This window comes from Ursus americanus, chromosome 7 (assembly GCF_024610735.1).
Source record: "Ursus americanus isolate L20-20 chromosome 7, mUrsAme1.1.p, whole genome shotgun sequence".
NCBI lineage: Eukaryota > Metazoa > Chordata > Mammalia > Carnivora > Ursidae > Ursus > Ursus americanus.
In genome coordinates this window covers 35162915-35169230 of record NC_142133.1, presented here as the reverse complement: position 1 = coordinate 35169230, position 6316 = coordinate 35162915, and positions in this window count along the sequence as shown.

The following is a 6316-nucleotide window of genomic DNA, read 5'->3' as shown; positions in this document are numbered from 1 at the left end:
ATGAAATTCCTGCAGATCCCATCGCTTACTGGTTACTTTCCAAAGTACTCTCAAGTATTAAAAAATCCAGCCAAGTCTTTACGACTTCCATCTCACATCTGCCTCAGAGCTTCCCTCCTTTCCTTAGGTTGGGCTCAGGGACCAGCGTCCTCCTTCTACACCTGCCTCCTGCAGGTTGGGGCAGGAGGTGGGGCATCGGGATTAGGGTGCATGCAGCAGTCCTCTTCCTTGGCTGGGGCAGCCTGTGGATTTCTGCACTGTTCCTGTCCAGGGTGTTAAAACTCCAGCTTGGGGGGTTGACAAACAATGACCTGTGGGACAAATCCAAGCTACAGAGAATGGTTTTTCCATTTTTCCATGTCTGGAAAAAAAATCAGAATAATATTTCATGACATGAAATTATAGGAAATGAACACGGTAGTGTCCATAAACAAAGTTGTATTGGGACACAGCTACGCCATATACGTGTGTACCGCCCACGGCTGCTTTAGCTCTGTCAGGGCAGGGTAGAGTGGTTGTGACAGAGACCATATGGTTGGGAAGACTAACATATTTACTCTGGCCCTTTACAGATAAGTTTGCTGACCCCTGTTCTAACTCCAGCAACGCACTCCCCTCCGCTTCTGCCGCTGGTGGTATACCCCACTGGTAAGCTGGAACCCCTTGCCCTCCTGGGGACCCTGGTGAGCGGGAGCCCTCCAGAACAGTTCAGCCTGGCTCGCTTCTGCAGTATCACCTCATTGCATGGGAAAGTCTTACATCCTTGTTCCTCCAAATGCCACAAGTGCAGGCTGGTCCCCAGTTCCTTCCCTCTTTGCTATGCCATTGTGGGATGCTTCGGTCAGCCTCCTATCTTTAGGCTTCACCCCCAATCTCCTGGGGCCACTGCAAGGACTCCCTCCTCATGTTTTACCCCAGTAACTGGGGAGGCAGACCTAGAGTTCCTATAGCTCAGGAAGCCTGCACCCATCAGGTGAGACAGCACCACCCTCCCGTACAGGCACCCTGCGGCCCTAACACTGGGTTTGCAGTTGGCCTGTCTTATACAGCCAGGATGGGTTGAGGGGGTGGTCACCGTTTTTCTACATCTTCAGGAAGCTTACAGGGCTGTCTCTAATCACTTTAAAATGTTGGAGCCCTTATCACCCTATGTCTTTGACTTTGAGGCTTTACCCCAAACTCTAAAACCACAGGGAAAGTTCCAGACCATACCCTGTGGCACAGGGCTATGCTGCGGTACAACCTCAGGGGTCATGATCCACACTGCAGCCTGCGTTACCGTGGCCGCTAGGGCTGTAAGGGCACAACCTGCACGGCCAGAGGCGATGTTCCTATGGCTACGGACACACAACAACAAACCCAAATGAGCCCGTGTCCTCTTAGATCTCAAATCTAAGGACTCCTTCCTGGCTTTGGAGGTGAAAGCAGACAGGTGCAGTGTGATGAAGGAAGCCAAGGTTTTGGTGGTTGTCGGTATAAGCCTTCAAGCATAAAATAGCAGAGGAGTTCTAAGAAGTGATTTGGGGAAATACTAAAGTAGGACCTTTTGCTTTTATTTATTTATTTGAGAGAGTGATCGAGAGAACGTAGAGGGGAGGGGCAGAAGGAAAGGGAGACAGAGTCTTAAGCAGACTCCACATTCAGCATGGAGCCCTACACGGGGCTCAGTCTCACGATCCTGAGATCACGACCTGAGCCAAAACAAAGAGTTGGACGCTTAACCAACTGCGCCACCCAGGCGCCCAGGGACTTTTGCTTTTAAAATGTTTATTCTAGAATTTCTAAGAAAGAGGAAGAGATTTTTTTCTCTTGGGCAACCAACCAAAGAGAGTGTGGAGAGAGCTGTATGTAATTAGAGTGATAATTAGAAGGCACGATCTTTGTTGTCACCTGGTTAACATTTCTTGAGACCTTAACTGATCTCTTGGGAAAAATAGGGTCACAATACAATGTTTCTCTTTTCCCACCTTCTCGTAGAAACTCCAATGACCTCCCTCTCTTCCCAGCTATTCCTGGCATCACATGTGCTTGGAATAGATTCTGTTCTGCTATCATTTACATATTTACTTCAACTGCTCTGCCACTTGCTGCCAGATCAGCCCCAGAAGGCCAAGGCACCCATGGTGTCACATCCTGGACTTCCCCTGTCCAGACTGGGGCTGCTGCAGCCTGTTAATAAAGCAGCAGGACCCAGGGCTCAGGGCTCACACAGTCTGGGATGTTTTAACAAAGCAGCCCTCTTATGTTGTGGGTCTCCTTGGTTTCAAGCCCCCTTCCTGAACCTCAGCCAGAGTCTACAGTTATTGGGCCAAAGACAGTCTGAGCAGCAGAGTTCACTGATCCTGCACCAAATTCGTGAATACTGACTTTTTCCCCAGAGAGGAATTCTTTCCCAGGACCAGTTCTCTCCTGGCAGGCTTTTCGGTACTTAAGGTGAACACTTTTCTGCTGGAATTGTCACTGGTCCCCAGAAATGCTCAAACCTGTCTCAGTTCTGAGAAAAACAGACCAGGCTGCTGACCTCAGGTGTTGCTGCTTATAGATGTGTCAGAAATGGGTCTCCAAGTTTTACAGAAGATGATAGCATCGTTACAGCTACCCACGTGACAAGTTCAGTGCAAGACACTTGAAATACATTTTTCTCTTATCCACTCGACCATTTTTGATATATATTTTTAAGATTTTATTTATTTATTTGAGAGAGAGACAGAGAGAACACAGCGGGGGGGGGGGGAGAAGCAGGATTCCCACCCTGCAAGGAGCCCACTGCAGAACTCGATCCCAGGACCCTGAGATGACAACCCGAGCCGAAGTCAGATGCTTAACTGACTGAAACACCCAGGTACCCTTGATAGATATTATTATCTACATTTTACAGATTAGAAAATTTAGGGCTCATTCATTCAACAAGTATTTATTGAGTACTTACTGTGTGCCAGGCACTGTTCTAGGCATGTGAGATACCTCAGTTACCAATGTAGGCACCCTTGTGCCGTATGCTTTCTAGAGGGGGTAAACGACTATAAATAATTAGCATAATCATGAAATACAATATGGTAGAAGGTGCCCGGTTCTATGGGACTTCAGAGAGGTTTCAATTCAGCAAGGTTATTTTGAGCTGCTCCTAAATGCCAGGCACTGGGAACTAACTCAAGAAGATAAACTTGCGTGCCTGTATGCAGTTCACAGTCCAGGGAGGCCACGAAGTGAGCAGCAGAACCAGGAGTTGGAGCTGGTGGTCCGGTTCCGCACGGGCGCTGCCAGCCACTGCTGGAACATCTTAACGCTTCTTTTTCTTTCAACACTCAACACAAGACTTTCCTCTTACGTGAAGCCTTCCTAGGGCTCTCCTCTCACCCGTATGTCCTCATTCGCTTCTCCCACCTGCCACCCGTGGGCCCTGGCCACCAGGGGGCCACCAGCGAGCCCTTGTGGAGCATGTTGTTCTGGGGCTGCCTTTGCAGACTTACAACGTCTCTCCTCTAGGAGCTCCTTGAGACCACGAATTGTTCTGTTCACCTTTATATCCTTGTACCAGGGATTTTGATCATTTGTGAGTAACGGGAAACCTGATTAACCCATGGCATCAGCAAAACTGTGGCTGTTTTTTTTTTTTCCTCGCGCCACAGTAGTCTGAAAGAAGGTGGTTGCTGGTGGTTGTTGGCTCATTGCCTCAGGGATGTCATGGTTGAAGCATGGCTGCCTTCTCGTCAGCATTCCCGCCCCCGGGCAAGCTGGAAGAAGGGCCCGTGCTGAGGGCGGGAAAGCAAAACCTTCTCAGACAGTTGGGGCTGTCTTCCACATTAATCTTATTGGATGGAACTGTGCCCCATGACAAGCCATAGTTGCATGAGAGGCTAGGAGAATTCTTATTTTTAGACTGAACACATTGCCACTGGAGCAAAGTCAGTGTTGGCTAGTAAAGAAGGGGAAAGTGAACACCGGAAGGTAACTAGCATTGTCTGCCTCACTCCCCAAGACAAAGAGTGCCTGGCACCATGCTATCGAGAAAGCACTCAATAGTCATTGAAAAAAAACAAATGGACAAGGAAAAAAGAGACAAACGGAAAAAACAGACTCCTAATTATAGAGAACAAACTTGTGGTTGCCAGAGGGGAGGTGGATGAGGAGATGGGTAAAACAGGTAAAAGGGGATTAAGAGTACACTCACCCTGGTGAGCGCTGAGTAGTGTGCAGAAGTGCTGAATCCGACATGTACACCTGAAACTGATGGAACACTGTATGTTAATTACACATGAATTCTGAAAATTAATTATTAATTAAAAAGTTATTATTAAATCATTTAAAAAAGTTTCTAAATCATTGTTAAAAGTTTTTTAAAAGTTCCAGTTAGTTAACATACAGTGTTATATTAGTTTCAAGTGTACAACGTCGTGATTCAACAATTCTATACCTCGCCCAGTGCTCATCACGACAAGTGCACGCCTTGATCCCCATCACCTATTTCACCCACCCCCCACCCCCCCTCTGGTAACATCAGTTTGTTCTCTATAATTAAGAGTCTACTTTCTGATTTCTCTCTCTTATTTTTTGTCTGTGCTTGTTTTGTTTCTTAAATTCCACATATGAATGAGATCATATGGTATTTGTCTTTCTCCGATTTATTTCACTTAGCATTATACTCTCTAGCTCAATCCACGTCGTTGCAAATGAAAAGGTTTCATTCTTAAAAAATAGTTATTGAATAAATGGTGATGAGTAAATAAATGATTTTTTGGTCCATGTCACATGGTCTGGTAATCTTAACCAAGAATTAAAACAGAGCTAACATTTTATTGAAATAGTATTGGGGAAAATATCAGTTGTTTATCAGTTATCATAGTGAATGAATGTGTGTGTGTGTGTGTGTGTGTGTGTGTGTGTGTACATGTGTGGTATGGAGATAGAGGAATAAGCGGGGCGTAAATGGATCCAGATATCTCAAGTAGTAGTTTTACTTTTTCCTAAAGAGTCACCCTCCCTCTAGTATATTTCGGGGAAAAAATGAAGGCTGTTTCACATCTGTTCCTGAGTTGTCCACCTGGCTGCTGACCCCAGTTTCATGTGCCAATGGCCACAGTCCTCTCCATAAGATGCTACGCCCTGCCCTTGGCATAGCACCAGCTAAGGGGTGATTGAGGCCGGGCCCTCTCTTTCTGCTATCCACACGGTTATCACACAGAGTGAACGAGTGTATCGGACTTGACAAAAGGGTTGAGGTGACTACATTCACTCAACTACTTCTTACTGAGCACCTACTATGTGCCAGGTATTACAGTCGGTGCTGGCGTACAAGAGTAAAGAGACAGACATGCCCTCGTAAGTCTTGGATAAAGCAGGGAAATGGTCATTAGAAAAACTAATACTCAAATCTATAATTTTAACTTGAGACAATGCGCTATGAAGGAAAAGGAGAAGGTATGTTGAGAGAGAATAATGAAGGAGACTATTTGGTTGGGGGATGAAAAGAGATGTCAGGAAAGACCCCCTAAGTCAGGATATTTAGGGAGAATATCCCTACCTTATATTCAGACCTGGGGGAATTAATACAAGCGATTAAAGAAAAAAAGAGGGGGAAAGAAAAAAAGAGAAAGAGAGAGGGGAAAAGGCATTCCCCACAGGGGAGCAATTTATGCAAAGGCCCTGAGGTGGGAAATAATTTGGGGCACAAGAAGTGTGGTTTCAGTGGTTTGAGGAATGGGAGGTGAAAAACTAAAATCAAAAGTGTTTAAAAGATTAAAACTCTTTTTATGCCATTTGGCTCTGAAGGCAAGAGCGCCGAGCATGCAAAGTGCACTCAGGAGCCACGGCCTGCTTAGCGTCCAAGCCCACGCCTGCAGCTGGCCTGCAGCCGACCCGCCCCCTTAGACACTTCTCTGGACCATAGCAACCACCACGGTTATATCGGGTGTGGCTTCAATCTGCCCAACAACAGGTGTGTTCCTAGTCCAGAAACCAGTACTGTGCTTACCTTCTAGAGCAGAGGTTCTCAATTTTTAGTTGGAGGTCGTATTAAAACCGACTACTTGGGGGGCCTGGGTGGCTCAGTTGGTAGGTTGCATCTACCTTCGGCTCAGGTCGTAACTCCGGAGTCCTGGGATCCAGTCGTGCATTGGGTTCCTTACTCAGCAGGGAGTCTGCTTCTCGCTCTGCCCCTCACCCTGCTCATGCTTTCTCTCTCTAAAATATATAAATAAAATCTTAGAAAAGACAAAAACAAACAAAAACAAACCCAAACTGATTACAAGACCCCACCTTCAGAGATTGTGATTCAGTAAGTTTAAGGCGGGGCCTGCTAATTGGTCTTTCCAATGTG